This window comes from Symphalangus syndactylus, chromosome 3 (assembly GCF_028878055.3).
Source record: "Symphalangus syndactylus isolate Jambi chromosome 3, NHGRI_mSymSyn1-v2.1_pri, whole genome shotgun sequence".
NCBI classification, from domain to species: Eukaryota; Metazoa; Chordata; class Mammalia; order Primates; family Hylobatidae; genus Symphalangus; species Symphalangus syndactylus.
In genome coordinates, this window is record NC_072425.2 from 16,368,044 (window position 1) to 16,380,000 (window position 11,957).

Sequence of the window (11,957 nt, forward strand, 5' to 3'; positions counted from 1 at the left end):
GCACTCTAGCCTGGGCAAAAGAGCGACACTCTGTTTCAAAAAAAAAAAAAAAAAGATAGGAAATCTTGCCAAAAGGGTTAGGCCAGCTTATACTCAACCAACAGCTTTTTTTTTTCAGATGCTAACTGCTGTTTTATTATTATTATTATTATTATTTATTAATTAGAGATGGGGTCTTGCTATGTTGCCCAGGCTGGTCGCGAACTCCTGAGCTCAAGTGATCCTCCTGCTTCAGTCTCCCAAAGTGCTGGGGTTACAGGCATGAGCCACTGTGCTGGCCTATTAACTGCTGTTGACCTTTTAATGTGCACCTTACAGACTTTTCAAGGCAAATTAAAATATTTTTAACTTAAATTTTAAATCAACTCATATTACACTTATTATTCAACAACCTTTTTCTCTGATTTAACATGGCACAGGTACAGCTGTCTTTCTGTGTTGGAGCCCCAACCGTTTCTGAGAATGCATAAACTCACCCAGTGTTTACTGTGTAATAAACAACAGGAGGGATTTTGCCAGTCTTTCAAGCAATGAATATGCCCTCTGCTAGACAAACTATCCCCACGTGCAGAAAACTGAAAGTTTCTCAATTCTCTTTAAGAGATTAGTTTCTTTGTTTTGTTTTGTTTGAAACAGGGTCTCACTTTTTCACCCAAGATTGATAGGAGAATTGCTAGAACCTGGGAGGCGGAGGTTACAATGAGCTGAGATGGCACCACTGTACTCCAGCCTGGGTGACAGAGCAAGACTCTGTGTCAGAAAGAAAAAAAAAAATGGAAATGTATTGTCTGGCAGTTCTGGAGGCTGGAGTTCAAGATCAAGGTGTCTGCAGGGCTGTGCTCCTTCTGAAGGTGCCAGAGAAGGATGTATTCCCAACCTTGTTCTAACTTCTGGTGGTTCCTTGGCAGCATAACTCCAGCCTCCATCTGGTGTTCTGTGTGTGTGCCTGTGTCCAAATTTCCCCTTTTTGTAAGGACATCAGATATACTGGATTAGGGACCCACTCTACTTCAGTAGGGCCCCATCTTAACAGATTACATTTACGACGACCCTATATCCAAATAAGTGGCCGGGCGCAGTGGCTCATGCCTGTAATCCCAGCACTTTGGGAGGTGGAGGCGGGCAGATCGTGAGGTCAGGAGTTCAAGACCATCCTGGCCAACATGGCAAAACCCCATCTCTACTAAAAATATAAAAATTAGCCGGGCATGGTGGCATGCACCTGTAGTCCCAGCTACTCAGGGAGGCTGAGGCAGGAGAATTGCTTGAACCAGGAGGTGGAGGTTGCAGTGAGCTGAGATCGTGCCACTGCACTCCAGCCTGGGCAACAGAGCTAGACTTTGTCTCAAACAAAACAAAACAAAACAAAATAGGGTCACATTCTGAGGTACTAGGGGTAAGAACTTCAACACATGAATTCAGGGAGGATGCAATTCAACCCATAACAGAATGTATAAGTTTAGTTTAAGGATTATAATAAAATAAACACTACCATAGCCAGGACGCAGCTTAAGAAAGAAAAGAGGCTGGGCACAGTGGCTCAGGCCTGTAATCCCAGCACTTTGGGAGGTCAAGGAGGGCAGATCACTTGAGTTCAGAAGTTCGAGACTGGCCTGGCCAACATGGTGAAACCCCATCTCTACTAAAAATACAAAAATTATGGCCGGGCGCGGTGGCTCACGCTTGTAATCCCAGCACTTTGGGAGGCCGAGGCGGGCGGATCACGAGGTCAGGAGATCGAGACCACGGTGAAACCCCGTCTCTACCAAAAATACAAAAAAATTAGCCGGGCGTGGTGGCGGGCACCTGTAGTCCCAGCTACTCGGAGAGGCTGAGGCAGGAGAATGGCGTGAACCCGGGAGGCGGAGCTTGCAGTGAGCCGAGATCGCGCCACTGCACTCCAGCCTGGGTGACAGAGCAAGACTCCGTCTCAAAAAAAAAAAAAAAAAAAAAAAAAATACAAAAATTAGCTGAGCATGGTGGCACATGCCTGTAATCCCAGCTACTCGGGAGGCTGAGGCAGGAGAATTGCTTGAACCCAGGAGGCGGAGGTTGCAGTGAGCCGAGATGGCACCACTGCACTCCAGCCTGGGTGACAGAGCAAGATTCTGTCTCAAAAAAAAAAAAAGAAAGGAAAGAGATTAAAAAATAATTTCAGGCTGGATGTGGTGGCACACACCTATAATCTTAGCACTTTGGGAGCCAAGGAGGGCGGATCACTTGAGCCCAGGAGTTCAAGACCAATCTAGGCAGCATACTTCGTCTCTACAAAAAAATAAATAAAAAACCCAGCCATCACAGTGTGTGCCTGTGGTCCCAGCTACTTGGGAGGCTGAGGTAGGAAGATCACCTGAGACTGGGGAGGTGGAGGCTATAGTGAGCTGTGATCAAGCCACTGCACTCCTGCCTGAGTGATAGAATGATACTATCTCAAAAAAAAAAAAAAAAATACATTTTTTTTTTCTTTTTGAGATAGAATTTCACTCTTGTTGCCCAGGCTGGAGTTCAATGGCGCGTACGATCTCGGCTGACCGCAACCACCACCTCCCAGGTTCAAGCAATTCTTCTGCCTCAGCCTCCCAAGTGGCTGGGATTACAGGCATGCACCACCACGCTCAGCTAATTTTGTATTTTTAGTAGAGATGGGGTTTCTCCACGTTGGTCAGACCAGTCTCGAACTCCCGACCTCAGGTGATCCGCCTACCTCGGCCTCCCTAGGTGCTGGGATTACAGGCATGAGCCACCACGCCTGGCCTAAAAAGGTCCAAATTTTATATCATCTGCAGCTGTAAATAAAGGTTCTCACTATTAGTTGCCATCAAGAATTTCAGAGACTACCATTACAAAGCCTATTTCTCCTGATAAAAAGTTATCAGAAATTGTGTGTAGCTGTTTCAAACATGAAATCTGACATAAAAAGTTATTTTCATAGAAGCAAGCTCACATTTCACATGTATTTAGCTACAGTGTCTCGTTCTGTCACCTAGGCTGAAGTGCAGTGCTGTGATCATAGCCCATTGCAGCCTTGAACTCCTGGGTTAAAATGATCTCCCACCTCAGCCTCCCAAGTAGCTGGGACTGCAGATGCACACCACCACACTCGGCTATTTTTAACTTATTTATTTATTTATTTTGAGATCAAGTCTCGCTCTGTTGCCCAGGCTGGAGTGCATTGGCACAATCTCAGCTCACTGCAACCTCCGCCTCCCAGGTTCAAGCGATTCTCCTGCCTCAGCCTCCCAAGTAGCTGGGATTACATGTGTGCGCCAACATGTCTGGCTAATTTTTGTATTTTTAGTAGAGATGGGGTTTCACCATGTTGGCCAGGCTGGTCTCGAACTCCTGACCTCAAGTGATCCGCCCACTTTGGCCTCCCAAAGTGCTGGCATTTCAAGAGTGAGCCAGGGTGCCTGGCCCTTGTGCATCCTTCTTGATAAGGAAAGGGAGGTTCCTGGCTGTTATCAGGAGAATGTCAGCTGCTTGCTCTGTGGAGAGGAAAGGAAGAATACAGGCAACCATGCTCTTCTCTTTTCGGATATACATGATCTGTACAAAGTGGTCATCACTAGGCCTCTCTTGTCCAGGCAATCAATTTCCCCCTTAAGTTGTCATACATGCTACAAATTTCGTGCTTTCCCTCATCCATTCTAGCTTTAGGCAGTAACGTCTTTTTTTTTTTTTTTTTTTTTTTTTGAGATGGAGTCTTGCTCTGTCGCCCAGGCTGGAGTGCAGCAGTGGGATCTCGGCTCACTGCAAGCTCTGCCTCCCGGGTTCACGCCATTCTCCTGCCTCAGCCTCCCAAGTAGCTGGGACTACAGGCGCCCGCCACCACGCCCGGCTAATTTTTTGTACTTTTAGTAGAGACAGGGTTTCACCGTGTTAGCCAGGATGGTCTCGATCTCCTGACCTCGAGATCCGCCCGCCTCGGCCTCCCAAAGTGCTGGGATTACAGGCGTGAGCCACCACGCCCGGCTAGTAACATCTTTCATAGTCCTCCACAGCAAGGAGTAATCTGTAGGTTTTCTCAATTATGACAAGGGTTTTGTTTGTTTGTTTGAGACAGAGTCTCCCTCTGTCACCAGGCTGGAGTGCAGTGGCATGATCTCAGCTCACTGCAACCTCCACCTCCCAGGTTCAAGCGATTCTCCTGCCTCAGCCTCCCCAGCAGCTGGAACTACAGGTGCACGCCACCAAGCCCGGCTAATTTTTTGTATTTTTAGTAGAGACGGGGTTTCACCATGTTAGCCAGGATGGTCTCGATCTCTTGACCTCATGATCTGCCTGCCTCGGCCTCCCAAAGTGCTGAGATTACAGATTTGAGCCACTGCGCTCGGCCATGACAAGGGTTTTTCTCTTCTTGTTTCAAACTTTTGTTTCATCATCCTCACTCCAAGATGTCACAACAGCATCAATCATTTTTTGCTCATTATTTACACTAGAAACAGCTTTCCCAAAGAGCCCGCAAATTGAACTGGATTATAGGCGCGCTCCAGTTTGGCCACCTAAGGGGTGATGAGCTTGGTGCGCTCCTTTTTTGGGCCATCACCTTATATTTCTTCAGCAGCTGACAGTTTTTCCAAGTAATTCTGGCAATAAAAATCATCCAGGTAGGGATCAGTGCTTTGCAGTTGCATCATCTGGATTTTAGGGACCCAATCCTTTTTTTTTTTTTTTTTTTGTTGAGACGGAGTCTTGCTGTGTCACCCAGGCTGGAGTGCAGTGGCGCGATCTCGGCTCACTGCAAGCTCCGCCTCCCGGGTTCAGGCCATTCTCCTGCCTCAGCCTCCCGAGAAGCTGGGACTACAGGCGCCCGCCAACACGCCCGGCTAATTTTTTGTATTTTTAGTAGAGACGGGGTTTCACCGTGTTAGCCAGGATGGTCTCGATCTCCTGACCTCGTGATCCGCCCGCCTCGGCCTCCCAAAGTGCTGGGATTACAGGCTTGAGCCACCGCGCCCGGCCCAGGACCCAATCCTTTTCCCGCTGCAACATGAGATTGGCATATGGATCCTTTCAGAGATGATCTTGATGACTGTTCCATTGACTTCCTCTATCTCCTGCACCATTGAGATTCTGATGCTGATTTCTATTCCGTTGCTGTCTCTGATGCAAGAGTCGACAGTGCTGTGGATGAAAGTGAGTTGCATCTGGTCTAAACACTGGGGCCTGAGATCTTAGGTTTTACAGGTGAAGTCCTGGGCCAGGAGGGTGCTGCTGTGGAGGTGGTGCAGCAGGGATGGAGCACTAAAGAAGGCAAAGAAGCCTGGTGCTGGGGCAAGCATCTGCCCAACTGGCCCTTGTAGTAAGCTGGGACTCATAGCAGCAAGTAGACTACCAACAAATCCAGGGACTCATGCGAACTGGCTGGGAGGCATATATCCAGGCTGCAGCGGGACACAGCAGAGCTGACTTGGAGATGTCCTGTCACTATAGGGAGCAGGATAATGCGGTGGCATTGGGGGCTGAACAGGGACAGGCTTCGGACACAGAAAATGTTGGGCGAGACTGGATACAGCCATCTGCTTAGGTGGGGTGCCTATGGGGACAGCTCTAACAGGAGGACTGCCAATGATAGGTGAAGGTGACCGCCTTGGTAATGCATATTCAGAAAGGTCCCAATCATCTTCTGGACCCTGGGGGCCTCTGAGGCAAGGCACATTCTAATATAGACACTGTAGGCATTTCCTGAATGAGCAGTAGTCTTTGGACTCCTCTCAGAACTTCAGATCCATCCCAGATACTGGAATTCAGACTTCCTGGTTGGGGTTATAAAACTGGCCTGGTTTGCACTGCCCTCATGATAGCAGGATCTTCTAGTTCATTTTCTTTTTTTTTTTTTTTTTTTGAGACGGAGTCTCGCTCTGTCGCCCAGGCTGGAGTGCAGTGGCGCAATCTCGGCTCACTGCAAGCTCCGCCTCCCGGGTTCACGCCATTCTCCTGCCTCAGCCTCTCCGAGTAGCTGGGACTACAGGCGCCCGCCACCACGCCCGGCTAATTTTTTGTATTTTTTAGTAGAGACGGGGTTTCACCATGGTCTCGATCTCCTGACCTCATGATCCGCCCGCCTCGGCCTCCCAAAGTGCTGGGATTACAAGCGTGAGCCACCGCGCCCGGCCTTCTTCTAGTTCATTTTCAATCACCATCTTACTGAGCCTTTCTGCCAGATTCTCCTCATGGTCACCCAACAAGTCCATTTCATCCCTCTCTCCATTGCCTGTCTGTTCAATAACTGCCACTGGTTGCTTTTCTTCCAGTTCAGCCAGGCACTCATGTGCTTCCTGCCAAATATTAATTGCACCTGACCTGAATGTCTTATCACTGAATTGTTCAATTTCCTCATCTTCTTTTCCCAGGCCCTGAAATGCATCTTCAATTTCATCCACAGGACAATCTTCCAAAGACTCTTGGGAAGGGAGGGAGGGAGTCAGGAGAAGAGTAGGGAAGAGAGGGAAGAAGCACTGACTCCCCGGGCTCAGGTCCTCCACTGACTCGGGACCCCCGGCTGCTGCCATACGCCCAGTTGCAATTATATTTAAAGACTTAGGCCAGCTGGGCGCGGTGGCTCATGCCTGTAATCCCAGCACTTTGGGAGGCTGAGGTGGGAGGATCATCTGAGGTCAGGAGTTCAAGACCAGACTGGCCAACACGGTGAAACCCTTTCTCTACTAAAAATTAAAAAATTAGCCGGGCGTGGTGGCACACACCTGTAATCCCAGCTACTCCAGAGGCTGAGGCAGGAGAATTGCTTGAACCCAGGAGGCGGAGGTTGCAGTGAGCCAAAATTGCGCCACTGCACTCCAGCCTGAGTGACAAAGCAAGACTCTGTCTCAAAAAAAAAAAAAAAAAAGACTTGGGCTGGGCGTGATGGCTCATGACTGTAATCTCAGCACTATGGGAAGCCAAGGTGGGTATATCACTTGAGGTCAGAAGTTTGAGACCAGCCTGGTCAACATGGTGAAACCCCATCTCTACTAAAAATACCAAAAAAAAGAAAAAAAAAAAAAAAGCCAGCTGTGGTGGCACATGCCTGTATTCCCAGCTACTTGGGAGGCTAAGGTAGGAGGATTGCTTGAACCAGGAGGCAGAGGTTGCAGTGAGCCAAAATTGCACCACTGCACTCCAGCCTGGGCGACTGAGCAAGGCTCCATCTCAAAAAAAAAGCTGTCACAGATGCCAGTAGGAGAACAGGTTAGTTGCAAACAGATGGGAAGTATTGAAATTTGTGAAGATGGAGCTGGGGAGCCACCCCCAGGAGCGATGCACACCAGCCTCCTCCTTCCTGGGCCAGCTGCACCTTGGGCACACGGGACCAGAACTCCTCTAGCGGGAGGTCCATGGGTCCCCTGTCCAAGACGAGCAGTGGCGCCCTCTGCAGCTGACTGCTTAAGTGGATGTACAGGGTGGGGACGCCCACCTTGGCCAAGCTAGCTCATCAGAAGAACATGTTCACTTTCCACAGGAACTATGGACATAAAATAGAATCCTGCCCCGCACACACCACCATAGGCCCTGCCCAGCTGCCCCAAAGAGGGTGGTGATCAACATTTATTGGCTCACTTACCAATAAATCACACTGAGTGCCCATGGCACACCGCTGCAGAGGAGGCTGAGCCCAGCCTGGCTCTGAGGATGAGTCTGATTGGCCTGTTGATAATCCCACCTCCTTGTCAGTGATTGTCAACACTTGGTTCAGAAATGGACACGTGACTCTATTTGGGCCAATGTGGAGAGGCTGACTGGGGTTCTTTCTTCAAAAGCATCTAGAAGTGACTTTTTTTTTTTTTTTTTTTTTTTGAGACAGAGTCTTGCTCTGTCACCCAGGCTGGAGTGCAGTGGCACGATCTCAGCTCACTGCAAGCTTCGCCTCCCGAGTTCACGCCATTCTCCCACCTCAGCCTCCCGAGTAGCTGGGACTACAGGCGCCCACCACCACACTTGGCTAATTTTGCTTTTGTATTTTTAGTGGAGACGGGGTTTCACTGTGTTAGCTAGTATAGTCTCGATCTCCTGACCTTGTGATCAGCCTGCCTCGGCCTCGCAAAGTGCTGGGATTACAGGCATGAGCCACCACACCCAGCCTAGAAGTGACTCTTTTTTTTGAGATGGAGTCTTGCTCTGTCACCCAAACTGGAGTGCAGTGGTGCAGTCTCGGCTCACTGCAACCTCTGCCTCTCGGATTCAAGTGATTCTCCTGCCTCAGCCTCCTGAGTAGCTGAGATTACAGGTGCCTGCCAGCTAATTTCGGCATTTTTAGTAGAGATGGGGTTTCCCTATGTTGGCCAGGCTGGTCTCAAACTCCTGACCTCCAGTGATCCATCTACCTCGGCCTCCCAAAGTGCTGGGATTACAGCTTTGCACTCTGTGTTATGTCAGCCTGTACATGGTCTTCTTAAGTCAGTTTGAGTTAGTCCCTTATAGCAAAAAGCATCCTTACTCACAGCTCTGGGACAATCAGAAGACCAGATAATCAAATACCGTTCACTGTGCCTTACCCGCATTCTACAAAGCAGTATTGTCCTCACTTGCAATGGAGAAATGAAGGTTCAGACAGGCTAAGTAACATGCCCAAGATCACACATTCCCCACGCCATGTCAGGACTATAGCCCACGTGGGACCCACTCCAGATTCCATGTTCTTTATTCTGGCAACATGCCAGCAAAGAAGGACGCAAAAGAACTTTAAAAGTATACAAAGGAGCTCAGGAAACTCTGCAGTTTGGGGCACTCAGCAAAGGGGTCGATAGCCCCTGACTTCAGCAGACAGGGAGCCAGAAGCACTTACAATTCGAGTTTACAAGAGAAGGTACTACTTGCTACTTAAAAAGTCAGGGGACAGATTTTTATAAAAGCCGTCACCTTGGCAAGGTGCGGTGGCTCACACCAGTAATCCCAGCACTTTGGGAGGCTGAGGTGGGTGGAATTGCTTGAGCTCAGGAGTTCAAGAGCAGCCTGGTCAACATGGTGAAACCCAGTCTCTAATAAAAATACAAAAATTAGCTGGACATGGTGTCTCACGCCTGTAATCCCAACTACTTGGGAGACTGAGGCAGGAGAATCACTTGAACCCAGGAGGTGGAGGTTGCAGTAAGCCGAGATCCCGCCACTGCACTCCAGCCTGGGCAACAGAGGGAGACTCGTCTCAAAACAAAACACCAGCCTGAGCCTGGTGGCTTACACCTGTAATCCCAGAACTTTAGCAGGCTGAGGCAGGAGGATTGTTTGAGCTCAGGATTCAAGACCAGCCTGGGTAATATACCGAGATCTCATCCCTACAAAAAAATTTAAAAATTAGCCAGGGGTGGTGGCACGGGCCTATAGATCCAGCTACTTGGGAGGCTGAGACAGGAGGATAGATTGAGCCCAGGAGGTCAAGGCTGCAATGAGCTGTGGTTGCACCACTGTACTCTGGCGAGTACATCACTGCCTGGGTGATAGAGTAAGACAGAGTGAGACCCTGTCTCAAAAATAAATAAACAAAAATTAAAAAGGCCAGGTGCAGTGGCTCATGCCTGTAATCCCAGCAGTTTAGGAGGCCAAGGCAGGAGGATCACTTGAGCTCAGGAGTTTGAGACCAGCCTGGGCAACATAGTGAGAACTGTCTCTACCAAAAAAAAAAAAGAGAGTAAAAAAGTCAGGCCTCACCCATAGCCTACTAAATCAGAACCTTCAGAGAATTGGGAGCGGGCAGGAATGTGCCTTTTAACAGGTTCCTGTGGTGGAGGAGTATGCAGCTTGAGGGGTTCTAAGCTTCTATCTCCAGCCCAGACTGGGGCCCCAAATTCCAGACTTCTGTATCCAGCTATTTACCTGACATACCCTTTTGGAGCTCAATTTTTTCTTTTTTTCTGAGGCATTCTCTGTCACCCAGGCTGGAGTACAATTGCATGATCACAGCTTACTGCAATCTCCGCTCCCGGCTTCAAGCGATTCTCCTACCTCAGCCTACTGAGCAGCTGAGACTACAGGTGCCCACCACCACACCCAGCTAATTTTTTTTTTTTGAAACTAAGTTTCACTCTTGTTGCCCAGGCTGGAGTGCAATGGTGCGATCTCGGCTCCCTGCAGCCTCCACCTCCTGGGTTCAAGTGATTCTCCTGCCTCAGCCTCCTGAGTGGCTGGGATTATAGGCACCCACTACCACGCCCGACTTATTTTTGTATTTTTAATAGAGACGGAGTTTCACCATGTTGGCCAGGCTGGTCTCGAACTGCTGACCTCAGGTGATCCACCCATCTCAACCTCCCAATGTGCTAGGATTATACGCGTGAGCCACCGCGCCCAGCCATGCTTGAATTATTACAGTGGGTTCCTAACTGGTCTCCCTGTTTCTTCCATGGACCTGCCTACAGTTTATTCTCAGCACAGTAGCTGGTGTGATCTTATAACACTACATGAGATCATGCCACATCTCTGCCAGGATGATCATGTAAAAATGTAAGTTAGATGGTTACTTCTTTGCCTCCATCTCTCTGGGGGCTCCATCTCAGAGTAAAAGCCAAAATGGCCTTCATGGCCATCCCTTCTCTGGCCCCAACCTTGGCTCTATCAACTCTAGACACTGGCTCCTCCTCTCTTCTGCACTGTCAGTCCTGCTCCTGCCTCAGGACCTTTGCATATGCTGTTCCTTCTGCTTGGAAGCTCTTCCTTTTGCTATCCCCAAGGCTCAGCCCCTCCCCTCCTTAAAGTCTTTTTGTCTCTTTTTTTTTTTTTTTGAGACGGAGTCTCACTCTGTCACCCAGGCTGGAGTGCAGTGGTGTGATCTCAGCTCACTGCAACCTCCGCCTCCCAGGTTCAAGCAGTTCTCTGCCTCAGCCTCCAAAGTAGCTGGGACTACAGGCGCCCACCACCATGCCTGGCTAATTTTTGTATTTTTAGTAGAGATGGGGTTTCACCCTCTTTGCCAGGCTGGTCTTGAACTCCTGACCTTGTGATCCACTTGCCTCGGCCTCCCAAAGTGGTAGGATTACAGGTGTGAGCCACCCTGCCTGGTGAAGTCTTTTGTTTTTGAGATGGAGTCTCACTCTGTCGCCCAGGCTGGAGTGCAGTGGTGCAAGCTCAGCTCACTGCAAGCTCCATCTCCTGGGTTCAAGCGATTCTCCTGCTTCAGTCTCCTGAGTAGCTGGCATTACAGGCGCCCACTACCACACCTGGCTAATTTTTTTTTTTTTTTTTTGAGACGGAGTCTCGCTCTCGCCCAGTCTGGAGTGCAGTGGCACGATCTCGGCTCACTGCAAGCTCTGCCTCCCGGGTTCACGCCATTCTCCCGCCTCAGCCTCCCGAGTAGCTGGGACTACAGGCGCCCGCCAACATGCCTGGCTAATTTTTTTGTATTTTTAGTAGAGACGGGGTTTCACCATGTTAGCCAGGATGGTCTCGATCTCCTGACCTCGTGATCCGCCCGCCTCAGCCTCCCAAAGTGCTAGGATTACAGGCGTGAGCCACCGCGCCCGGCTTCACCTGGCTAATTTTTGTATTTTTAATAGAGATGGGATTTCCCTATGTTGGCCAGGCTGGTCTCAAACTCCTGGCCTCCAGTGATCCATCTCCTTAGGCCTTCCAAAGTGCTAGGATTACAGGCGTGAGCAAGTATGCCTGGCCCACTCCTGCGTCTTTGTTCAGGTGTTAACTTCTCAGATCTTACTTTGTATCTCCCCGCTTCTCATTTTTCTCTATAGCAATTCACACCCTCTAATCTTTCCTTGTTTTTGTCTGCATCCCTCATTAGGATGTCAGTTTTGGCCGGGTGTGGTGACAGAAGGTGACAGAGTGAGACTCTGCCACAAAAAAAAGAAAAAAAAGAATGTCAGCTTAATGAGGTCAGGGGTTTTGTCAGTTTCATTCACTGCTGAATCCCCAGGGCCTAATCGTGGCCCATGGGAGGTGCTTAATAAAGGTTAACAAATGAAGGGGACACCCGGAGCCTGGAGAGAAGTGAGTCGCTCAAGGTCATAGCCATC

The 11,957-nt window shown here is 49.3% G+C and overlaps 1 pseudogene; it reads right to left on the reverse strand.

The window, feature by feature from the left end:
- Positions 1-3,459: 3,459 nt before the first annotated feature.
- LOC129478455 (protein PAT1 homolog 1-like) lies at positions 3,460-6,113 on the reverse strand (annotated as a pseudogene).
- Between the last annotated feature and the right edge of the window lie 5,844 nt (positions 6,114-11,957).